This window comes from Rhinatrema bivittatum, chromosome 4, assembly GCF_901001135.1.
Source record: "Rhinatrema bivittatum chromosome 4, aRhiBiv1.1, whole genome shotgun sequence".
Taxonomy (NCBI): Eukaryota; Metazoa; Chordata; class Amphibia; order Gymnophiona; family Rhinatrematidae; genus Rhinatrema; species Rhinatrema bivittatum.
Genome location: NC_042618.1, coordinates 161,193,912 through 161,220,168, shown reverse-complemented (window position 1 = coordinate 161,220,168; position 26,257 = coordinate 161,193,912). Strand labels below are relative to the sequence as shown.

At 45.2% G+C, this 26,257-nt stretch overlaps 1 protein-coding gene across 1 annotated transcript in view; it reads left to right on the top strand.

The window, feature by feature from the left end:
- LOC115090217 (coiled-coil domain-containing protein 57-like) overlaps positions 1–26,257 on the top strand; it is a 166,928-nt gene that overhangs the window by 4,695 nt on the left and 135,976 nt on the right. The window contains exon 2 of the mRNA XM_029599029.1: positions 22,948–23,048. The gene's annotated coding sequence lies outside the window, so the exon portion shown is untranslated. The remainder of the gene's footprint in view (positions 1–22,947; positions 23,049–26,257) is intronic.

The window sequence follows — 26,257 nt, the reverse complement described above, 5'->3', positions numbered from 1 at the left end:
TCTCTCGACCTCAAGGACGCTTATACCCACATTGCGATTACACAATCCCATCGCAAGTATCTGCGGTTTCTGGTAGGCCACGACCATTATCAATACCGGGTACTACCTTTCGGTCTGGCATCTGCTCCACGAGTCTTTACCAAATGTCTCGTAGTGGTAGCAGCATTCCTCAGGAAGGAAGGTGTCCACGTCTACCCCTACCTGGACGATTGGCTAATCAGGGCCTCTACCCCTCAGATTGCTCAATCCTCCCTACAATTGACAATTCACACACTCCTTTCCTTAGGGTTTCTTGTCAATTACGAGAAATCTTGCTTAGTCCCATCTCAAACCTTATCCTTCATTGGGGCAGACTTGGACACCTCACAGGCAAAGGCCTACCTTCCACTTCAACGAGTCCAAACTCTCATGTCCCTAGCTCGCCAGCTCCAGTCTCAACACACTGCCACGGCTCGCCAATTCCTCATTCTCCTAGGTCACATGGCATCCTCGGTCCAAGTCACTCCCATGACCCGACTAGCCATGAGAGTAACACAATGGACTCTAAGACACCAATGGATTCAAGCTTTTCAGCCTCTGTCCTCCATAGTCACTGTTACACAAGCAATGCGCCTGTCTTTAACCTGATGGACGACTCAGGTCAACCTCCTTCAGGGTTTACCTTTTCTCCCACCGGATCCGCAAGTAATCCTAACCACCGACGCTTCTCACATCGGTTGGGGAGCACATGTGGACGACTTCCAAACCCAAGGGTTATGGTCACCAGAGGAAGCCGAACACCAGATAAATTTCCTGGAACTTCGAGCAATCTGCTATGCGCTCCGAACTTTCAAAGATCATCTATTCCATCAGATAATCTTAATCCAGACGGACAACCAAGTGGCCATGTGGTACATAAACAAGCAGGGAGGCACAGGATCCTTCCTTCTGTGTCAGGAAGCTGCGCAGATTTGGGCGGAAGCCCTCTCCCACTCTATGTACCTCAGGGCCACTTACCTGCCGGGAGTAGACAATGTATTGGCAGACCAGCTGAGCCGTGTCTTCCAACCACACGAGTGGTCATTCAACCCTCTCGTAGCGACCTCTCTGTTTCGAAAGTGGGGTTTTCCCCGCATAGACCTCTTTGCGTCCCCTCAGAACCACAAAGTGGACAATTACTGCTCTCTCATTCGGAGCCAGCACTCTCGTCCGAGGGATGCGTTCTCCCTCAAGTGGACAACCGGTCTGCTCTATGCATTTCCTCCACTTCCTCTTGTGTCAAAGACTCTCGTGAAGCTACGCCAGGACGGAGGAACCATGATCCTGATAGCACCTTACTGGCCACGCCAAGTATGGTTTCCAATACTCCAGGATCTCTCCATCCGCAGACACATTCCTCTGGGAATGGACCCGCATCTGCTCACTCAAAACGACGGATGCCTCCTCCATCCCAACCTCCAAGCCTTGTCCCTGACGGCATGGATGTTGAAAGGTTAGTCCTTCAGCCATTTAACCTTTCGGATTCCGTTTCTTGTGTCCTGATAGCTTCACGAAAGCCTTCCACAAGAAGATCTTACTCCTACAAATGGAAAAGGTACACATCATGGTGCACTTCTCGGTCCCTTGATCCCCTTTCCTGTCCAATCTCGAAATTCTTGGACTATTTATGGCATCTCTCTGAATCAGGTCTTAAAACCTCTTCTATAAGAATGCATGTCAGTGCGGTAGCCGCCTTCCATAAAGGTATTGGGGGAAGTCCTATTTCAGTACAACCCCTGGTAACACGCTTCCTTAAGGGCTTGCTCCATCTGAAGCCACCCTTGCGTCCTCCAGCCCCATCCTGGGACCTTAACCTGGTTCTTGGTCGTCTAATGAAACCACCTTTCGAACCTCTGCACTCCTGTGACTTGAAATATCTCACTTGGAAAGTGTTATTCCTTTTGGCTGTTACTTCAGCTCGCAGGGTTAGTGAATTACAGGCCCTAGTTACCTATCCGCCTTACACTAAGCTCCTGCAGGACCGGGCGGTACTTCGCACTCACCCTAAATTTTTACCTAAGGTAGTTTCGGAGTTCATATTAATCAATCCATCATACTACCTATCTTTTTTCCCAGGCCCCACTCCAACTCTGGAGAACAGACCCTGCATACCCTAGACTGTAAACGGGCTCTAGCTTTTTACCTGGACCGTACAGTTTCTCACAGGAAGAGCACTCAATTATTCGTCTCTTTCCATCCTAACAAGTTAGGACAACCTGTGGGTAAGCAGGCTCTTTCCTCCTGGTTGGCGGACTGCATTGCTTTCTGCTATGAGCAAGCTGGCATCCCTTTTCAAGACCGTGTTAAAGCACACTCTGTGAGGGCCATGGCGACGTCAGTGGCACACCTTCGATCGGTGCCGCTTCCGGACATCTGCAAAGCTGCAACCTGGAGTTCCCTCCATACTTTTGCAGCCCATTATTGTTTGGACAAAGCTGGAAGACAGGACTCCATCTTCGGCCAATCTGTCTTGCGTAACCTTTTTCCAACCTGATGTACCAACACCCTTCCACCTGCCCGGTAGGGTGCGGATGCCCTTTCCCAAATTCCACCCCAGTTTTTGTGCCTCTTGCACACCGTTGGGTGCCTTTGGTGTAAGTCAGGACATCCTCAGCTCGGTACTCACCCATTTGTGAGGACAACCATCCTGCTTGTCCTGTGAGAAAGCAAATGTTGCTTACCTGATGTAACAGGTGTTCTCACAGGACAGCAGGATGTTAGTCCTCACGAAACCCGCCCGCCACCCCGCGGTGTTGGGTTCGTTTTCTTTTTACTTTTTAGGCACTGCCTGTAGCTTTGAAAATCAGACTGAAGGGAGACCCCTGCTGGCTGCAGGGTCAGTGCCTTGCTGGGCATGCCCAGTAGGGGCCAGTCAAAGTTCTGTTAAACTTTGACAGAAGTTTTTCCGTGGTGGGCTCCATCCTCGATGTCACCCATTTGTGAGGACTAACATCCTGCTGTCCTGTGAGAACACCTGTTACATCAGGTAAGCAACATTTGCTCTTAAAATATGTAACTTCATGCCTATGGTTTACTTGATTGAGTGTCCATGCAAAAAGATCTATGTGGGTAAAATGATGTGGATGATTAAGACATACAAGACGGACTTCCGGTGACATCATGCAGCTATAAAGTCGTGTATCTGAAGAGTTCCACTTGGCTACCACTTTTACACCTCAAATCTGCTGTTTTTTTCTGTGAGAAAAAGTCCCTATTTTTCATCTATATGATAAACAACAGCAAGCGAAACAGCTAATGAGAGGTGTGAGAAGGTATGACGGCTAAACCACAATGACAAACGCAAGACAAGGTAAAGGCTGGAGATTTGCAAATGGCGTTGGAGTTTGAAAAATCAGTGCAGGAGCTTAAAGCTGATCTTCTTAAAGAAATTTCAAAGAATGGTTCAGCGCTTTTGTAAGACAAACTAATAAAACTACAATCATCGATAGATGAGATAAAGGAATCCTTTGAATCTCAGAACCGCAGGATCGAGGAACTTTAATCTCGTATGGTGACACAGGAATTAACTACAGACCACGTGGAGGCTGAACTACAGGCCTTAAAAAAAAGAAAATTCCATCTTAAAAGATCGCCTTGAAGATCAGAGAATAGAAGACGGCGAAATAACTTACGTATTATCGGAGTCCTGGAATCAGTGAAAGAGCCTGATTTTCAAGTGTGACTCCTGGAAACCTTGGGCCTCTCTCTGACCACGGAACCGGTAGTGGTGGAAAGAGCCCATCGACTAGGTCCGAGTAACCAAAATAGTGCTAAGCCGAGGCCAGTGATAGCGAGGATTCTGAACTTTGCCGATAAGCAAAAGCTTCTCATGGCCTATAAAAAAAAAAAAAAAAAAAAAAAAGAGGATCCGCTCAGCTGTTGCAATATGAAGACTCCAAGATTCTCCTCTTTAATGATTACTTAGCAAAGGTCTCTTATTCAAAAAAGGAATCAGATTCACTCTTCAGTATCCAGCCAAACTAAGTGTTACACATGCTGGAAGAACGATTACCTTCCTAACAAAGGACTCAGCACAGACGTTTATGGTATTGCTCCACCTGGCGAACAATAACCAACAGGATTCATAAACCGAAATGCGCCACTATGAAGTCAGAGAATTGGGACATTTTAGATTTGAGCAGGATTCTCCCATTAGAGTTTGACTTTCTCTACACCTCCAAGTAGCTGATTGGAGGCTGAGGACCCTTATATTGTGCGAGTTGCTGCTTTTAAGTTCCAGCATACCATGAGCATGAACAACGAGGAAGATCTTTTCGAATATTGGCGTGCTGGCCAATGAATAATTCAGGGAGTTTCCCATTTTTCATGGTTTGACTAATCTGAGTTTCTCAAAGCCAGGAAGCTATTATTTTTTTGAAACATAAGTGCTCTCCGATCAAGCATGGAACATTCTCCTGCCTTCACCTGAATATGTACCGTTCATCAGCGTTAAATAATGCTACGAGTGGTAAGCCCGAAGGACACATCTTTATCCAGGGAAGGAAGACTAGAGACAAATTAGTGAATATGTGGCCCTTAGGATCATGGTTCATGATATGGATGTGTTGTGCGGTAACTGTATATATGGCTAAAGTTGTAAGTGTTTAAAGGAATGAATGAAGTTAGACTAGAGTTAAGAACTACATGTGGATAGTTATTGTAATACTACCGGAGCCTATAAATTAATTAGGACTTGGACGCCAAGGCTGGATGGGGTCACAAGATCTCAACAATGCTTAATATACTGGCATGTCAGTTCCTGTTATGCTATTGATTATAGTTGACCTAAAAATACTATCATTTAAATTACGGGGCTTACACTCCCCTATTAAACGCAAAAAGATTTTGAACCATTTAAAGAGGGTGGGGGCACAGATTGTGTTCATACAAAAGACCGGATAAGGAGCATAGTAAGCTAAAACAAGATTGGGTAGGTTAATGCTACTATGCTTCTTACTCTACAAAACAGAGAGGTATTGCCATTTTGATACAAAAAGATTGCTCTTTCACTATTTATAAATAAATTAAGGACAAAGTTGAGAGATTCCTCTTTGTGAGTGGAACTGTCAAACAACAAAAAAATCCTACTTTGTAATATTTATGCCCCAAATACCTATAGCCATGATTTTTTTGTGGGCCTGACATCTGAAATAGGGCAACACCTACAACATAAATTAATACTAGGAGGGGACTTTAATCTGTCTATTGATCCCACGTTAGATACTAAGCCAGTGAGGCTATCAACCATAGCAGGACATCGGAGAGGGTTTACTTCCTGATGAAGGAGTTCCAACTGATTGAATCTTGGCGTATATTACATCCAATGGAGTTAGACTTCACATATTATTTTACCGTCCATAACTCCTATTCAAGAATTGATTTTTTCTTGATCTTAGCCGATTTATTCCCTAGACTTAGAGCTGCCAATATTGACCTAATCACGGTTTCCAATCATGCACATATATCCATAGAATTAGCTGTACCTATGCGTCTGAGAACTTCATATCAATGGAGGCTCTCACTAACGCTATATTATGACAAAGAATTTACCACTTACTTAAAAAATAAGTGGGAAGAATATGTAGAATTTAATCACGACGAGGACCTTCCAAGCGATATCTTTTGGATTGCTACTACAGCGGTACTCGTGGACAGATATGTGGCCCACAAAAATAAGCTTAGAGACCAAGAAATACTGTCACTTCAAAATCAACTGAGAACCCTAAAAAAAAAAACCCAACATATCTCTAACCTGGCTAGTGCACTCCAAGATGAGATAATCTCTGTTACAAAAACCTTAAATCGCTTACTATACCAAAGAGAAATAAAACACATTTTGCACCTTAAAACTCAATAAATTGACAGAGAAATAAAGCAGGCAAACTTCTAGCAAGACTGATTAAAAACATTAAGCCTAAACACTACATCACGAACCTGACAGATTCTAATGGAAATACCCATACCTCTCAAGCTAAAATCACTGAAATGCTCAATTTTTATCGATCATTATACTCTGGGAAAGGGAAAGTTGAAAAAGCTTGAGAGAACTTTTTTGAGCAACTACAGCTACCTCAAATACCAGAGACTTGGTGTCAACGATTAGCTAATCCCATTTCCGCCTCGGAAATATCATATGTGATAAGTTGGTTATCTTTGGCAAAGGCACCGGGACTAGACAGCTTTAGAGCCGAATTTTACAAGTTGCTAAAAGAGGAATTGATAGCACCTTTACAAAAGCTATACCAGACGTGTGTCCACAAAGGCAGCTGGTCTTCAGATATTAACAAAGCCCTAATTGTCGTTTTTCCTAAACCTGGAAAAGATTTAAAACAAGCAGGCTCTTATAGGCCCATCTCCTTAATTAACATGGACATTAAAATTTTAGCCACTATATTAGCCAACAGGCCGAGTGGAATCATTCCAGACCTCATTGCCCCAGATCAAACCGGCTTTGTAAAAAACAGAAACAGTTACCAACATACGTAAATTAATAGAAGCCCTGTGGTCTGGAGAGTTAGAAAATCCCAATGGGCTTATTGCTAGTTTAGATGCTAAAAAAAAGCGTTTGATAATGTCCAGTGGGATTACATGTTCTGGTTATTAGAGAAATATGGTTTCCCTAAAACCTTTATAGCATGGATTGAGCTCTTGTACATGGCACCTACTACCTGCATTAATATAAATGGAGAACTATCTGAGCCCTTTGCACTTGAAAGTGGCACTAGACAGGGAAGTTCCCTATCCCCCTTGCTTTATATCTTGATAGTGGAACCATTGGTTATTAAAATAAAAAAATACCTTGGATATTCAAGGTTTTCGCTTGGGATCGAAAGAGTATAACATTTGCTTATTTACAGACGACATGCTCTTATTTTTAAGAAACCCTAAGGGGCCGATGCAAAAAACTCGTGCTGAAAGCAGGCGCTGTGTATTCAGCGCCCGCTTCCATATCGCGCCCCCAGGCACCTCTTCTGGGGGCGTGATGCAATATTTAAATTAGAGCTTGCGTTATTGAGGAGGCGCTAGGGTGGCTGTCTGCCGGTTAAGAAAACGGATGCTGAATTTATCAGCGTCCCGTTTTCTTAACCAGCGTACATGCAGAGGTTAGGAAAATGAACGCTGATTCAGCGTCCATTCTCCCAGCCTGACAACCGGCACCAGAAGGAGTGTATAAAATCAATATTAAAGTGTCGGGCACTTAATATTAATTTATTCACTCCTTCACTTATTGCGGATTGGTCCCTTTACTGTCACATGTCAGTGAAAGGACCAATCACCTTTCAGAAGGCTGTCCTGAAAGGGGATTGGTCCTTTCCACTGACAAATGTCAGTGAAAAGGACCAATGGGCATTGGGCAATAAATGAAGGAGTGAATAAATTAATATTAAGTGCCTGACACGTTAATATTGATTTTATACACGCCTTCTGGTGCCGGTAGTCAGGTTCGGAGAATGGACGCTGAATTAACCAGCATCCATTTTCCAAACCCCTGCCAGTGCTTTTTAAACTTTTTTTTTTTTTTTTAATTATTTTTTTAAAGAGTTGTTCCTTCCACTTAATATCCCAAAGATATTAAGTAGGAGGCAGTACAGAAAAGCAGTTTTTGCTGCTTTTCTGTACTAGTTTTAGTATCACTCAAAATTAACGTCTGCTCCGGGCAGACGTTAATTTCTGATCGCTAAAATGTGTGTTCTAGACATGCATTTGCATGTGATAAACGCTATTAGTTTCACTCCACGTTGGACTTGCATTGTAGAGACGCTAATCCCCTTATTGCATAAGGGGATTAGTTAGCGCCTCTACAACCCGCGTCCAACTGCAGGTTATACAGTGCGCTGGGCTCAGCGCACTGTATTGCATCGGCCCCCTAATATTGCACTGCTTGCTCTTATATTCCTTATTGTGCAATTTGGGCAATTTGCCAGTCTGAGGATAAATTTCTCTAAATCTGAAGCCCTACCCATTTCACCTTTGCTACAAATGACATGGCAAGGTAACTTCCCACTATCATGGTCTAAGGGGGTCACTTAAATACTTAGGCCTATGGATACCTCATGACCTTTCCTAACTATATGCTTTGAACATTACAGTTTTGGTGGATTAGACGAACACAATTAATGGCATAGAAAGACCTCCCACTATCGCTGTTTGGTAGAAATGATTTGTTCAAGATGGCCCTCTTGCCGAAATTGCTCTATAAGTTGGAAATGCCTCCAGTTTGGATCAGGAGTCAAGACTTCTTACAATTGCACAAGGCGCATATTCTGTCTATTCACTATCTACAGTCTCTGCAGCTCAGCAACCTGGGAATCGCAGTTCCAGTATCTGAGGGACTTCAGCCCTGCCGGGCATACCAGCTCACTACTGCCACCTCTGGTGGTTATACTACTTATCTAATAAAGAACTATCTGTGTCTGTCTCCATACTCCAGCCTAGCCGGTGGTCCCTCTCGGGACTCCCTCCTGAGGGCGCTGTCATCTGCCATCGGCCCAAGGATTCACCTATTTACTTTCTGTCCAGCTGAGCACCATCTCCAGTACTCCGCTGGTAAGCTTGCCAACTCTGCAGTCTACATTAACATTGCCATTCCTTAGCAGACCCATAGGAGGCAGTTCACTACAGATTGCTATTCCTCCCTTAGGGGAGGGAATTCCATCAGACTGCTATTCGCATCTGCTCGCTCCTCCCATCCGCAATTGTGCAAGGCGCTTCTTACAATTGCGCAAGGTGCTAATACACTTTCTATGGAGAGGAAAGAGAGCAAAGTTAAGACCCTACAACAGATTGCTAACCGCTAGCAATATTACAACAGACTGCTGGCTCCTCCCTTGTGGGAGTGTCCAGCAGCAGGATCCTATCCGATTGCTCTCTCTAGCAGCTGATCCCACAACAGATTGCTAGCTCCTCCCTTTACAGGAGCATCCAGCAGCAGTTCACTAACAGATTGCTAACTCAAGCAGCAGATCCCTAACAATAACTTGTTACTTGGCTAGAATTTAACCAGATAAGGGCTGAATATAACCAGGAAAGCCACTTTGACAGATATCTATTAGGTTACCCGTCTAAATAGGTTTTGAATATCTACCTCCTTGTTTTCATGATAGTGAATATAATATTGAATGGTCTAAGCTATACAGAAAAGATGTAAATATAAATAAAACCTAGTAGAATGGGTCAACCTTATGGCTCATTAGTGAGGTCCCTAACTGGATCCCAAGTTGGGTATCCTGCTCCCCATGTCAGCTTATTTGTTTACCCAGACTGTGCAATTCAATCCTTGTTGGTTGTTGTCTGAATGTAAATCCTTTTATCTTCATTCCCTCTGCCGTTGAAGCAGAGATCTACGCTGGATATGCATTGAAAGTGAAGTATCAGGCTTAATTGGTTTGGGGTAGTAACCGCTGCAACAAGAAAGCTATTCCCACGCTTATTTGTTTACCCAGACTGTGCTACCTTGTTGGTTGTTGCCTGAATGCAAATCCTCTTTTCCACATTTCCTCTTGCCATTGAAGTATAGAGCAATGTTGGAGTCGCATTAACCATGTGAACATTTATTGAATAAGGGTATTAATCACCAGGTAGTAGCCGTCATTCCTGCAAGCCACCCCTATACCTCTTCTCTTCATTTCCATCCTCTAGGCTTTATGGATCCACAGTGTTTATATCCCATGCCCCTTTGAAATCCTTCATAGTTTTGGTCTTCACCACTTCCTCCGGAAGGGCATTCCAGACATCCATCACCCTCTCCATGAAGAAATACTTCCTGACATTGGTTCTGAGTCTTCCTCCCTGGAGTTTTAAATCACGACCCCTGGTTCTGCTGATTTGTTTCCAACGGAAAAGGTTTGTCGTTGACTTTGGATCATTAAAACCTATCAAGTATCTGAACGTCTGTATCATATCACTCCTGCTCCTCCTTTCCTCCAGGGTATACACATTTAGATTCTTCATTCTCTCCTCATAAATCATTCGATGAAGACTACCCACCTTTTTGGGTGCCCTTCTCTATCCCTTCAGAGATATGGTCTCCAGAACTGAGCACAGGTGAGGCCTCACCAAGGTCCTGAATAAGGGGATAATTACTTCCCTTTTCTTACTCGATATTCCTCTCTCTATGCAGCCCAGCATTCTTCTGGCTTTAGCTATCGCCTTGTCATATTGTTTCGCCGACTTCAGATCATTAGAAACTATCACCCCAAGGTCTCTCTCCTATTCTGTGCACATCAGCCCTTCACCCTCCATCAAATACAATTCTTTCGGATTTCCACAGCCCATATGCATGACTCTGCACTTGTTGGCATTGAATCAACTGCCATAACGTCGACCAGTCTTCAAGCTTCCGTAAATTCCATCTCATTCTCTCCACTCCTTCCGGCGTGTCCACTCTGATGCAGATCTTAGTATCATCCGCAAATAGACAAACCTTACCTTCTATCCCATCCGCGATGTCGCTCACAAAGATATTGAACGGGACCGGTCCCAACATCGACCCTTGCGGCACTCCGCTCATCACCACTCTCTCTTTAGAGTAAATTCCATTTACTATCACACATTGTCTTCTGTACATATTTTACAATAGCCTTTGTAGAGGTAAACAACCAATGTGTGGAGCCAAGTATAAGGAAATCACAAGTCAGAGACTGCTTCTGTTGAATTGTGCATTCGATAACTTGGAGAACTGCTTTCCAGAAAGGAAACATAGTAGGACAAAATATAAAGTTGTGTATCAGAATTCCTCTGACCTTGTGGCATTTTAGACAGATATCAGTGTCACAGATATGCATTTTTCAGGCACGTACATTATCGATGTATAACTTATGTAGTAGTTTAAATTGCATTTATTGAACTTTGGTGAAGGCATATTCAAATCTGAATCTGAAATAGAGAAAGAGAATGAGGCACCCGAGGAGTGAGTACCCCTGGTAGGTCCGGAGAGGCAATGCTGCAAGAGTGAAGCAGGTCCGGAGGAATCCCACAAACACTCCTGTGGTGCAAGGTAGTCTTTGAACAGCTGGAGCTAGTCCAATCGGAGTCCTTGCTAACTCGAGTTGTTAGAAAATGTTTTGTGATATTGAGTGGCTAACAGCTTCGTCCATGACTTGGTTATTGGTACACAAAGTTGCTCAGACTCTTTGCTAAACCTTTATTTATACCAGAAAGATAAAGAATTGCTATGCTTTTTCACTTTAATGAACAGGTTTATTACAGAATCTGTATCAAAGAGATTAGAGTTGCAGGTCAATGCTTGTAGTAAATAATGTCTTGTTTTTCAAAAACATATAGAATTGCCTAGATGGGACTTGAAATTGAGATCTCAGTTGATCAAAGGAGATTACCATTTGTTGGGTTGCATAATATATGTTCTCCAGAGATGTTATGCCAGCTGATTCCCACTTTGCAAATAGTGGATTATTCAATCAGGGCAAAAAAGCCAAAATGCCAGACAAGCTCAAAAGTTTAGTATTAAAGGGATTCGCCCTAAATTCTCAACAAAAATATTTACAGTCTCTTTAATATCAACAAAAATATCTACAGTCTCAACAAAAATATCTACAGTCTCTTTAATTAAGCCACAGGCTTAATTAAAATATGGTTTTGGACTGAGGGAGATAGATCCGTTGTTCGGGCATGTAAGACATTGATAGGCTTGAAGGGATATAATATATCTGTTATCAAATCTGAGACTTTGAACTTAAATTGTGCATGATACCATTCCCAGCAAAATCACATTTGACAAGCCATATTATAAAAGTAAAAAAGCGGTAATTTTAGACCTCCATATTTTTTCAAGAACATTAGCACATTATAGCTTAACCTTGCTCTCTTTCCTCTCCAGAGAAAATGTATTATCGCCTTGCACAATTGTAAGAAGCGACTTGCGCAATTGCGGATGGGAAGAGCGAGCAGATGCGAATAGCAGTCTGATGGAATTCCCTCCCCTAAGGGAGGAATAGCAATCTGTAGTGAACTGCCTCCTATGGGTCTGCTAAGGAATGGCAATGTTAATATAGACTGCAGAGTTGGCAATCTGTACCAGCAGAGTACTGGAGATGGTGCTCAGCTGGACAGAAAGTAAATAGGTGAATCCTTGGGCCGATGGCAGATGACAGCGCCCTCAGGAGGGAGTCCCGAGAGGGACCACCGGCTAGGCTGGAGTATGGAGACAGACACAGATAGTTCTTTATTAGATAAGTAGTATAACCACCAGAGGTGGCAGTAGTGAGCTGGTATGCCCGGCAGGGCTGAAGTCCCTCAGATACTGGAACTGCGATTCCCAGGTTGCTGAGCTGCAAAGAGACTGTAGATAGTGAATAGACAGGATATGCAGATATACATAGCCAGTACTAGATAATAACTCACACAAGGTCTTGCTATGACTCAGTAGTTGGAAAGGGTTAGGCCCTCGAGGAATGAGTACCTGGTTCCAGGGAAGCTCTGAGAGAGCGGTGGTCACTCACACTAATCTGTATCTGGAATAGCTTCTAGTCAATAGAGAATCTTCAGAGTGTTCAGGAACACAGGCCCTCGAGGAGCGAGTGCCGGTTCCTAAATACCATCTGAAATAGTAACTCACAATGGGGTAGATTTTAAAAAGCATTTACTCGAGCAAAACTGGTTTTTGCTCGAGTAAATACACTTGAAAGTAAGTGGGCTTTTCAAAATTGCTACAATATATGCCATTGAATTGTCCATAGGATTTACTCAAGTAAGTGCACTTTACTCGAGTAAATAGCTTTTGAAAATTGCTACGATAGTATGTCACATTTACATGCGTAACTCCTTTGAAAATGACCCCCAATATCTGTACCTGCGGTGGCTTCTGGGCAAGGAGAATCTTCAAAGTGTTCAGGAACATAGGTCTGCGAGGAGCGAGTACCGGTTCCTGTCTGTAGTCTGAAATAATAACTCACAATGTCCATCTCTTGCAATCGCTTCCAGGAAATGGAGAGTCTTCAGAGGGTTTAAGAACATGGGCCCTCAAGGGGCGAGTACCGGTTCCTTTCTGTAATCTAAAATAGAGAAAGAGAATGAGGCACCCGAGGAGCGAGTACCCCTGGTAGGTCCGGAGAGGCAATGCTGCAAGAGTGAAGCAGGTCCGGAGAAATCCCACAAACACTCCTGTGGTGCAAGGTAGTCTTTGGACAGCCGGAGCTAGTCCAATCGGAGTCCTTGCTAACTCGAGTTGTTAGCAAAAGTAAAGACGTTTTATGTTGGAAGTGAATGACGTCAATACAGGGGGACGCCCCTGCGGTTCGCGCCCTTGCTGGTACATACTTTGGAGCGCGCGCACGCCCTACGTCATCAGGAACATGGCAGATCTGCAGTGTCGAGCCGGCACGGGGACGCCGGGGAGAAGCGGCATGGAGATGCCACGGCATCAAGCCATCCATCAGGCACAGAGGGAATCTCCACACAGGTAGAGAGGGTGGAGCGAGGGCGAAAGCAGGCACGAATGCAACAGTTATATGGCTAGAATGTCGCTGGATGGAGGAAGTGACTTCACGCTGCTGAATGGCTGCCTAAGAGCTGTGCTCCCAGTCTCGATTCACTAAATCCTTCTCTCAGGGTTGGCTTCGGCCTGTGTTTTTTGTATCTGAGCTTCTTCACTGCCTCCTGCAGCCACAAAGATGTTGGCCCGAAAGAAGTCTGTCGACTTGAAGCAGTTTTCATAGAAACCTAGAAATGATGGCAGAAGAAGACCAAATGGCCCATCCAGTCTGCCCAGCCAGCTTTCACACTTTTTTTTCCTCATACTTATCTGTTACTCTTGGCCCTTAGTAACCTTTTGGTTCTATTTTCCTTCCACCCCCACCATTAATGTAGAGATCCATGCTAGAACTGCATCTAAATGAAGTATCTAGCTTAATTGGTTAGGGGTAGTAACCGCCGCAATAAGCAAGCTACTCTCACGCTTATTTGTTTACCCAGCCTGTGCAATTCAGTCCTTGTTGGTTTTTTCCTTTGTTATGGCAAAAAAATTGGAGGACCCAGTGGAGGAGGAAGCGGTGAGTTGAGCCGGCTGCCGGGACTTGAGGCCCCTGACCCTGTGGTGCTGACTCCGGATATCCCCCTGTCCATGTCTGATTTTTCAGGCTTGGTTTGGTGAATTAAGGGTGGATATGGGCTCCCTTAAACAGGAACTGAAATCGATTGTAAGAGAATTGAAGCAGGAAGTGTGCTGAGCTGGGGGATCGGGTGGACACAATGGAAAACAAGATGGAGGAGCAGGAAAGAGCCAATGAGTCTGTACAGCAGCGCATAAAACAGCTGCAAGAGGAAAATGACTTAGTTAAAGACTGGCTGGAAGACATAGAGGACAGATCATGGAGAGGGAACCTGCGGTTCAGGGATGTCCCTGAAGAGCCTGCCTACAGTAACTGTACTCAGGTGGTCTCAGATATCTGTGCCTTGATTTTGAATTCTGTCGAGCCTATGGAAGAATTGCCTAACATAAAGCTGGATAGAGTGCATAATCCTTGGCTTGTCCTAGGGGAAACATGCCTAGGGATATTGTTGTTTGCTTTCATGATTTTCTGGTAAAGGAAAAAATGATGGTACAGGCAAGGAAGTTGAAAGCAGTCCAGTGGCATGGGAATGAGGTAGAAATTTTTCAGGATCTATCTCTGATCGCGATTAAGAAGCGGTGTGATTTTAGAGAAGTGCTACAATTTCTTCAGGAGGGCAATCATCATTACAAATGGCTGTTCCCATTTGGGCTACATCCAGGGTTAAATCAGTGGAGGAGTTGTTGAAGATACTCCAGGCAGCCAGCTTAGTGAAAAACATGGATCACATTCCACAACCAGCTACTGACACTTTTAGCTGAGAAATTGCTTCCAAATGGCAGAGAGTACGATATGGAGGGAAACACCTGTGAAGACACTCCGGAGACTCTTCGTTCTCCAGGGATACTAAGAGTTGAGATGGACTGTTGCAGATTCTGCTTGGCATGTTTACTACTGTTTTGGTACCGGGTATACGGTGCCATATAGGCATTATAGCCAAAATGTTCTACTCACTAAGGTTCCTTGTTTGATAGTGATTTCAAAGTTCTTTACAAAGGTTTATTAAGGAGAGGGAATTTATGGTTAATTTTAGCGGAGGGCTGGTGGGAGGCTTGTGAGCAGTCAGGGTATGTTAAGTGTGGTCATTCCTCACGCAGAAGGTGGGGAAGGTTAAGGAGGGGAAGGTGGGGTGGTGGGGATAGGTGGATGGGGGTTAGATAATGGAAGTGGGAAACCAGGATATTTACATTTTTGGGGAGACTTTCTTTGGAACCAGGCAGTTGGGATGGTAATTAGTCTGTGGGACTTTCAGGAGAGAAGAATGGGATATAATTTCTGTGGGATAATGGTGTGGGTTAAGAGAATTATGTGGGATTTGGATAAATGGGGGAGTTAAAAAACTTGTCTTGGAATGTTAAAGGGCTGAATACATATATTAAGTGGAAACACTTATTGCAAGATACAGTCAGTATGAAGGTTGATGATTTATTATACTAGGAAACATGCCTACAAAAATTATGAATGGTTGATGTTATCTAATCATTTTCCACAGCAATTTTTCACCTCTGCCATGTCCATGACTAAGTATAGTGGAGTGGGTGTTCTTTTTTCAAAGAATGTGACTGTGAATGTGATCTCCATTCCTAGGGATTTGGAAGGGAGGTATGTTATAGTGAAGTTTAGGTTGGGAACTGCTACCTACACGTTGGTGAATATATATAGTCCTAATGCGGGTCAAGGGAAATTTCTGGAAGGGATTTCAACCACTTTGCACCAATGAAGGGAAGAACATATTATAATTGCAAGGGATTTCAGTCTTACAAAGTATCCGTTTTTAGATAATAGTTGGTGGAGCGGTGGGGCTTCCCAGGTTCATAAGAGAGGATTAAAATCCTTGATGGCTGATTGGGGGCTGGTGGATATATGGCGCCTCTTGCATCCCTCTGAGCAGAATTATACTTTCTATTCTCAAGTGCATAAGGTATATTCCCAGATTAATTTTTTCCTAGTAGATAAGGCTCTTGTATATAGGATCTTGGTCAGATCATGTGGCTGACACTACAAGAGTTGGGAGGTCAATCCAGGAATAGATTTTGAAGGCTTACTGAAAGTTTATTAGATGACCAGTAATTTAGTCAGACACTGATATGTGAGATGCCGAGGTATCTTACAGAGAATGAGAATTGGAAAGTATCTCCAGTGAATCTTTGGGACTGTTTTAAGGAGTTGGTTCAGGGTAAATTAATTGCTAGAGCACAATATTTGAAAAAAGAAAAGGAGAGGATGAAAACTGCACTGTTGGAATGGATTGGTAAGCTGGAGGTGCGGCATAAAAGGTTTTTAGACACTCAAAGTTGGGCGCAGCTGGTGAAATTGAGAGTGGAATTGAAGGACATAGAGATGGGGGAGATCATATTCCAATTAGATAGGGCACAACAGGAATTTTTTGAAGGAGGGAATAAAGCTAATTGATAATTGGCACGAAGACTTAAGGAGCGCATGGTACAGAATTAGATTCTTAAGATTAAAGATAGAACTAGTAAGATAGTGCTGATAATGTGAGTATGAGAGCTCAGTTTTCGCAGTTCTATCAGGAATTATATCTCCAACGACAGGATATAAGTCTGTCCGCTATTGATGAATACCTGGGAGGCATTGCTTTGACCATAATGGATGTGGATCAACAGGAACAGCTTAGTAAAGCAATAACAGAATTTGAAGTGATGTTTTGGAAGGCCTTCCTGTTTGAGAAGGCCTTGTATTCTGTTACGAAAGGGGGTGCGCTAGGGGAGCGACCCCATCTTGAGGGGATTGTGTGCCCTTGGGCCTCGGCACAACCCCAGGGAACTCCAAGGCAGCACCGAGGATAGGTGAGGCGTGTCTCAGCATGGGTGGAGACAGACGGTCTGACCCTCTGCTGGACCTGCATGCTTCTGGAGCCAACACAATGGTGTTGGTTATTGAACAGTCCTCCAACCGTTCCCAGCCCTTTCGGACCTGCCACAAGGTATCAGCAAGAAGCAGCAGGCCAGACTGAGGATGAGGGCAGACGGAGGCTCTGAAACATAGAGACTCTAGACGTAGACTCAGGAACGAGGTAATTGGATGTACAGACATAGACTCAGGAACAAGGTACTTGGGTGCACAGACGAAGACTCAGGAATGAGGTACTGCAGGCAAGGTATTCAGAAGCAGGATCAAGGACTGGGTTGAGACTGCGATGCAGCGCGCCCTACACAGCCACTACCCATGGGCTAGTCGCGGACCACGCTTTCATGCGAAGCAGGCTCTAGACGAGGTGTGGAATAACTGAAGCTGGAACATGGCGAAGATTCAGTAGAAGCCTGTACCAAGGCGCGCCCTACACAGCCCATCCTAGGCTGGTCGCGGACTATGCTGGAATGGCACAGGTTCATTCAGAGTCTTTGGCATGGACAGATGCAGTGCAAGGAACTCCGAAGACCAGGACGGAAGCAAGCAAGGATTCTAAGACAACTCAGGACTGAAGCGGAAGTCTTCTGGAGGCTTGTACTTGCGCAGGTGAAGATGGCCTTGTACCATGAGCGCCCTACACAGCCACTACCCATGGGCTGGTCACGGACCACATCATGGCGCACCAGAAAGGAGGCAACGAGGAACCTGGGGTACAGGACATCAGGACTGGATCACAGACATCAGGAACAGATGATGGACATCAAGACAAGACATGGAGCTCCACCGAAGAATGAAGGCCTGAAGGAGCGCTGGAAGATGAGACATCCAGGAGCAAGTAACTCCAATGCAAGGGAAGGCAGAACTGAAAGCAAAGTCCTTTTATAGTGCAGGAAGCAGGCAACTCCCTGGGAGGAGTTTAGATGGGCCACACCCGGCTGGCCCTATAACTAAAGCAAAGAGCTGCGGGCCGGCCCCTTAGGAAGAAGGGGCGAGGCCCAAACCAGAGAGTCCAGGAGGAAGCAGAGCAGGCCTCAGGCAGGCCCAGATGGCTTGGAAGGCCTCCCAGGCCATGGAGCAAAACCGGGATAGACTGTCCAGGCAAGGCCCCGGTGCGGCCTCCAGAGAAAAGGTGAGAAGCCTCCTGTGGTGCAGCTACAGGAGGAATCATAACAAGTGACTCAAATGATTAAAGAATTGAAATTAGGTAAGTCCCTGGGTCTTGATGGGTTTTCAACAGGGTTCTATAGGACGCTGAGTTCAGTGGTTGCAAGACCTCTGACAGCAGCTTTCAATGATTTATTATCAACTGGCTCCATAGCAGGGGATTCTAATTGAGCTGGAATCATGGTGTTGGCTTAACTGGGGAGGGATGCAACCTTGTGTGGGTTGTACCAGCCCATTTAACTCAACAATTTAGATGTTAAAATATTGGCGAAAATATTAGCTAAGCGGTTGAGTGGGGTGGCAGGGAAATTGATTCATCCAGACCAAACAGGTTTTGTCCTGGGCTAACTTGTGGCTGACAGTGTTGTTACGTGAGGGTTTTCATGTGCCCTTGGGCCTCGGCCCGACCCCAGACGGATCCAGGACCGAACCGAGGATTGGCGGCATGTCCCAGCTTGGCAGAGACATGGTCTTACCCTCTGCCAGGCCTGCAAGCTCCCAAGGCCAACAAGATGATGTTGGAAGGTGAACAGTCCTCCGACCGTTCCAAGCCCTTTCAGACCTGCCGCTTAGGATCGGCATGGAGCAGCAGGCCGGCCTGAGGATGAGGACAGACGGAGGCCTTGACACGAAGACATGGGACTATGACTGAGGCGACGGCATCACAGATGAGGACTGATGCGACGGCATGACAACAAAGCTGATGCAACGGCATCACAGACGAGACGAAGAACTTGACGAAGTCCAGACAAGACAAGAAGCTGGGAAGGTTGGACATTGGCACTGTCTCTCAGGGTGCCCTACTCAGCCCACCTTAACGGGCGGACCCAATGGGCTGGTCGCGGACCACCCTGTCCCACTGCGTGCCCTACACAGCCGGAGGAGGTGGTCACGGACCATGCGGAGAGCGGGATAAGCGCAGGGAGGAATCCTGCCGAGGCGGGACTTCGACGGAGCCGGTGTCACCCGGAGCACCACAAAGGCTGGCAGGACAGGACGGCTCAGGAGCACAGGACGGAAGTCCACTGCAGGCACCTCCACAGACAGACTTGTCACCAGGAGATCCACGGCCGGCAGAACGGAAGGCTCAAGAGCACAAGAGAAGGACACCAAGGAACCTGGAACGTCAGGAAGGGAGCCATCAGATGACGAGACATCAGGACACCTGGACGAGGACCTCAGGCGACGAAGACATGGCAAGAAGCAGACGAGACGAGGAGCTCCACAAAGAACACAAAGGACCTGACGGAGCACTGGAAGGCAGGAGCTTCCAGAGGCGAAGTAACTCCGATGCAAGGCGAAGACGGAATGCAGGAACAGCCCTTTTATAGGGCTGGCACAGGAAACAGTCTATAAGTGGGGCCCAGGGCATATGCGGCCATGGGCCCTTTAAATCTTGAAGAGAGGCGCGGCTGCGCACCTAGAGAGGAAGCAGGAACTGTGCAGGACCGTGGACAGCGGCTCTGCACTGACGTCAGTGCGGAAGAGGCAGGGCTGGGCCCAGGAGCAGGCCCCGACGATGGCAGTGGCTCCTACCGCTGCAGGAGGACCTGAGGGCGGCTCCAGCTGCCAAGCCAGCTCGGGGCTTGCGGCCTCCAGCCCCCGAAGATGAACGGGACATTGGCGGCGACTCTGTGCCGCATTGAAGGCAGAGAAATCTGCGGCCCCAACCGCGGCAAAACAGGGTATGATGGGCAGCCTCCGGGCCACAAGAGGAAACCAAAGTCCGCGGCTCCGGCCGTGTGGGAGGCCCGACGGCGGTGTCCGGCCGCGTCGGGAGCAGCAGCACTAGCAGAGGTAAGGTGCCTGCTCGCGGGGGACCTCGGGCAGGATTCATAACAAGTGTGAGGAGAGTGATAAATCTAATCTGGTGAGCATAGGAATCTCATATTCCGCTGGCTTTGCTTACAGTGGATGCTGAAAAGGCATTTGACTTTGTACATTTGGATTTTTTTTCTGTATTGAAGAACATGAGTTTGGGAGGAAATTTTTCTATTTGGATAAAACAGCTTTACAGTAATCCCAGCACCAGTATAAAAGTCAATGGGGGATACTCGGGAGCCTTCCCTATAGGGAGAGACACAAGACAGTGTTATCCCCTCTCTCCGCTACTCTTTGCACTATATTTGGAACCCTTGGCAGCCAGAATCCTCAGTATTCCAGCATTTCATGGCCTACAGGTGGGAGATCAAGAATATAAACTCTCTGTTTGCGGATGACATTCTTTTTATTGTTGCTTATCCCATGTTCTCTATGTCTTTTCTTGTTGAGGAATTAATGAGATTTGGCGGAGTGTCTGGCTATCAGTTGAATGTGGATAAATCTGAATATTTGAACATTATTTTACCAGGGGAGCAGGTGACAGAAATAAAAAGGAAGTTTCCTTTTAAAATAATTGTCTCGGGAATGAAGTACTTAGGGGTGAAGATCAGTGCTAACCTTGATGGCCTGAAGGTGTGTGGAAACAGATTTTAAAAGACCTCCAAAAGTGGGAAATGGGTAACTTATCCTGGCTGGGCAGAATTTTGACTATAAAATCAATATACTACCTAGGCTTAGCTATTTATTTCAAACTTTGCCGATATCTGTTCCTGATGCATGTCTCACTTTGTGCAACGTACATTTTTTCTTTTTAATTGGAAAAGGAGACCTCCCAGGGTAAGCAATAAAGTTTTATATCTACCTAAGGATTGGAGGGGGGTGGGGGGCAGTGTCGTCTACAGTGGTATTGTGTGGCATCACAGCTTAAGGCAGTTCTAGAATGGCATAAGGGTGGGAAGGGAAAGAGGTGGGTAGTTCTGGAAATATCTTTCCACCAGATAAGTTGGTTTGGTTATCGCCTACAGCGCATAAGACCTGATTCAATGCCTCCAACCATAGCTCTTACCTTGAAAATATGGGACCGGTGGAAGAGTTGTTTGGTGGGAGGTAGGCAAGGGCAATACTATTTTAGATCTCCTATCTTCATGAATAATGATTTTATCCCAGGGTGCTCTGTAGCTTTAGCAAAAAGATGGGAAGGTAAGAGAATGCTGTAGATTCGAGCATTTTTGGGATGGTAAGGGTCCAAAGGCCTTTCAGGAGTGATGCATACTTTTCATCTGCCACTTTCTGACTATTATTTTATTTGCAGGTGCATCATTTTCTGGCGCAGTCGGAAGTAAGGGGGGCTCTTAGTCAGGGAAAGTCTCTTTTTGAGGGATTTTGTGATAATGCACATCTTTTGTCTAAGGGACTTTCTAGAATTTATAGTCTGTTGAATAGAGATCTCAAAGTGACTCCTTCAGATATTGCGGGATGGGAGAAAGATTTGAACAGTGTATTAGGGCAGTAGTTTTCAACCTTTTTTCTATCAGGACACATCTGAGAGATGCTCACATGTGACACACTGAACACATGACCATCATGGGAGTAAATATAAGCATATGTTCTGCATCCACAGGAATCCTCCGTTTCCTAAAAATGGGTGCAGAGCAGAATTAAGACATTTCTCTGTACAACTCACCATAGAAAAAAAGATATTCTGATTCTGGTCTCATCCCAATAACAGTATCACAAACTCCCTCTGCTATAAGGTACCTTGTAAAATAATACAAAACCTGGAAAAAAAAAAACCCCCCACTTTGTACATGTCTATCAAACCTGCCATACTGCAGTAGCACTAACTCCAAGAAATAAAACAACAATAGCCCTACCCATGAAAAGGCAGCAGTTCACCACTAGCGCAATACAATATGGAGAAAATACAATAAATAAGGCTGATACAAACTTCTAGTAAAGTACCTCATTTTAGTCACATACACACAGAACACAGACAGATCTGCCTTCACCAAATATAGAAAAGACCACAAATTACAAATGTGGAAACAAAAACTGAAATGGAAACCCCAAGAAGACCTTCTGCATGCAGTGCAAAACTGAAGAACTAGAAACAAATATATTTCCTCCTTCACTAAGCAAACTTCAAAGAGAGAAGAAATGTATGTTCTCAAAACTGACATAGTATGACTCTTGTACTCAGTCACTCCCCTCTATGCCCCCATCACCTCTCACTTTTCAAGATATCCGGTTAAGTAGTGAATTATCCAGCCACACAAACCACATGATTTGAAAACCTAGCCGGCTATATTCAAACATAGCTGGTTAGGTTTTTAGTTATCCGCCTATATGTAGCCAGATAACTTTAGGCTGGTATATTCAGTGGAGCATTTCTCCTGCTGAATATAAGGGACAAGTTATCTGGCTAACTTGTTCACTAACCGGCCTACTGCATATGGACCCTATGTTAATTTGATCATCTATAAATTATTTAAAATGAATAAAATTGTTAATATATTTTAGTGAAATCATTGTCTGCATCTGATTTACTTCATTAAGAGGACAGTTCTTAAAGTCATTTTCATGGATAAAAAGCATTTTACCCAATTGACTTTCTGAAAACTGCTCTCTTTTGATGTACTACGATTGAAGTCCTTACATTAAACACATTGAAAGGAATTCGGGGGAGGGAAATAATGCACATAGATTGCTTTTTCAAATTTAGGTATGTTATTTTTCATGAAAAAACTGCCCACAGAAAAAGCAGCTGCAAATGTTTGTGAGTACTTTGTGCCCACAAGTTTCAAAGCAAAAGTTCACATGTACTTCACTTTGAAAATGTTTGTAAATGCCAGAGGTTAGAAGCACTTGCAGACTTTCTCCCAATGTGACGGTTTTAAAATTGTTCCCTAAAGGAGCACACTTTCAGATCTATTCCCTGTGATGAGGTCCTACTTCATTTTCTACCCCAATTATTCCATTACTCCTGTTCTGTTTTCCTTTATAGGTGCTTTACATACCAATAAAGTTTGTCCTGCATCTGATTCAAAGAAACAAGAATCTGGGTCAGCTTACTTGGACTCCATAGTTACCCAACTCAAGCACAAGGTATTAAAGGGGCTGGGCAATGGAACTGAGACATTATCTGTGCCTAGAAACCAGGAAACAAACTAAGGGGGTTATTTCCCAAGCCGCATTATGGGCTTTTCGTATGCGTTAAGGCGTTTTCGCATGTGAAAAGCACCATAACGCATGGTGCGATGCTAATTTGGAAAAGGGGGAGGAGTTTGGAGGCGGGATTTCTCTCCAAGTGGGCTGGCTTCATATGAACAGAACAGTTACCCAGGTAGAGAGTTCATCAAGCTAGGTTGAGAGAACATTGTACAAATCTCATCTTTGTGTGAGTTTCCTCACTCCGAAGGTCATCAAATCTTCACCAGAGTGTACAGTTCTGTTCGTATGTCTCTCTCTGAATGTCAAAGTGGCCCCTAACCCCTACACTACTATCTAAACCTCACCTCGAGTAACTAGATGGGCCTCTTATAGAGGTATAAATACCTAACTACTATAAGGACCTAAAAACACTGAAAGTTTTATTTTACAAGCTTAGGCAGAGTGCGGTAATACCAATGCGAAGCACTAAGATAGCGCACTTTGCGATAAATAGGCTATTACCATAAAACATGTTATGGCTGCGGCGTACCGGGGCCGGGCTGCATTGTCATGGCCGCCGGCCGCAGTGGTCCGCGACCGGGGCCAAGTACCTGTCCGCAAAGTCGGGCCGTCTCTGGGGCTCCTACGGGAGCGGGCTGCTCCCTCCGACGTTCTCCGCGCGGCCGCTGCCGCTGCTGAACCCAGCCGCGTGGTCCAGCGATGCCGGGCTGACTCCTCCCCCTCTGTGCTACTAGAGCCGCTCGCGTGGCTGAAGATATTATTTAAAGGGGCCATGACAGGAAGTTGTCGTGGCTCCTTCCTGAAGAATTCCATTGGCTCAGGTATTTAAGGCAAGGTCTGCTCCTCAGACCTTGCCTTGGGATTGAGGCTCTTGAAGGAGTTTCCTGTGCTCCGTGTTCCTGGTACCGTTCTCAGTCCTGCTCCTGCTTCCGATAGGATTGCTACCTTGGCTTTTGACCTTCGGACTGGCTTCGGACCTTTCTCCTGATTTGACCCTGGACTGGCTTCGGACCTTTCTCCTGATTTGCTCCTGGACCGGCTTACAACCCTTCTCTGGACTTTGACCCTCGGACCGGCTCTTGACTATTCTTCGACTCCCACTCCTGGACTGTCTACGACCTGCTGGAGGCGCCAGCCATGTGGAATCCACGACCTGCAGGAGGCGCCTGCATCCAGACCTACGTTCAGTCTTCGGTGAGTCTCCTAAGTCCCAGCGGCCAGGTTCCTATGGGCTCCTCCTGAGGGAACCACGAGCTTCCAGGGCGAAGTCTTCATTCAACTACTGAATCTTTAAGCCTTGCCCTCCGACGGTAGGGACCAGAGAGGGTTGATTCTCTCTTTGGTAGCATTAACCTTACCTCGGAACAAGGGTCCACCTCCGGACTCATAACAAAACATGCCCTCTATAGTTTGATGAATCCTGGCCTAAGCTTGTAAAATAAAACTTTCAGTGTTTTCTTCTAATTACATTTTTATTATTTTTCTTCTTTTACTATTGCAGAAGCATAATTGAATTTTGAAAAACTGAAATAAATAAAACTACAATACCAATAATTCTGGCCATAGAAAAGAAACAACTAGTGGCATCATAATTTTCTTTTATTTATTTTCTTTATTTATTTTAACTTTTTTCTATACCATCGTTAAGATGGATACCGTCACAACGGTTTACAGTAAGGCACATAAAAATGATGCTAAAATACATCAAATTATCCCAGGACAAGCAGGATGCTAGTTCTCACATATGGGTGACATCACTGACGGAGTCCTATTGCGGGAAAACTTCTGTCAAAGTTTCTAGAAACTTTTGACTGGCACTGTGAGGCCACTGAGCATGCCCAGCATGCCATGATATTCTCTGCCACAGGGGTCTCACTCTAATCTTAGTTTTTCCTCGCTGCTAAACGCATCTTGGAGATAGGAGCTCTGTGAGTTTACTCACTATTCTGACTAAAAAGTCAATTATTTTTCACATTCTTTTCCCATTCGGGATCTCACTCTCCCCTTTGTCACTGGACGGTGACAAATTGATAGCGTTTTTACCTTTGTAAAAACGATACTTTTTCTCACAAAAATTTTTCATCGGCTGTCGACACTGACATGGCTTCGGGTTTCAAAAAATGCCCGATTTGTAATCGGACCATGTCAGTCACAGACCCACATCTAGAATGTGTCGTCTGTTTGGGTGAGAAACATGATATCTCGTCATGCCAACAATGTCAGGAGATGACTCCGAAGGGTAGCAAACTTCGGCAAGAAAAGATGGCACATCTTTTCCAACTTCAACTCTTTCCCTCACCTTCCACATCAACCAAATCATCTCCAACAGGAGTTACAAAGAAACTCCTCCTTCAAAAATGTCGACTGGAAGGATCCGGAGATGCGGCATCGCCAGCTCCGTCGACGTCATCGGCAAGGTCAGTCACCGAAACACGGCCTAAACATAAACATCGGCATCGTCGAGCCTCGGCGTCACCGTTATTTCCCCCCTCGGGGGAACCGAGCGCGAAGTGGCACAAAAATAAGGATACACCACTACCGTCCGCACCTACTCCGGTACCACCTTCACAGTCACCGCAGGAGATAGTGTCGACTCCTCCATTGGTGCCAACCCTTCCGCCTATTCCACAGGACTTGTCGGCACTTATTAAAGAAGCAGTGATGCAAGCCTTGAAGACTCAGATGCCGGCGTCCATGCTGATGCCGGTGACATCTCCTACACCACTGACGTCACCGATGTCGGTAGTACAGATGCCGATTTCGATGCCGGTGACATCACAGATGCCGGGAGTATTTCCAATGCCGGGGAAAACCCTGATGCCAGCAACGTTGATTCCGCTGATGTCCTCGATGATGAGTCCCACATCGATGTTCTCTCTTTTACCATACACTACATCGATGTCGATGGCTTCATCGGTTCCACAGCCGATACCCATCTACACTACGGCACCGACGCAACAACACAGCAAAAAGACATCGGTATCTACCAGAAAAACATCGACCATACCAAAATCTTCGATGCCAAAACATCCACCAGCAGTGCCACACCTTCCTGTGGCTTCAGGATCCACAGAGGCAGCACTGCATAGCATTCTTACCATATGATACCAGGATTTATTAGACTCCTTACCATCTAATCCCTG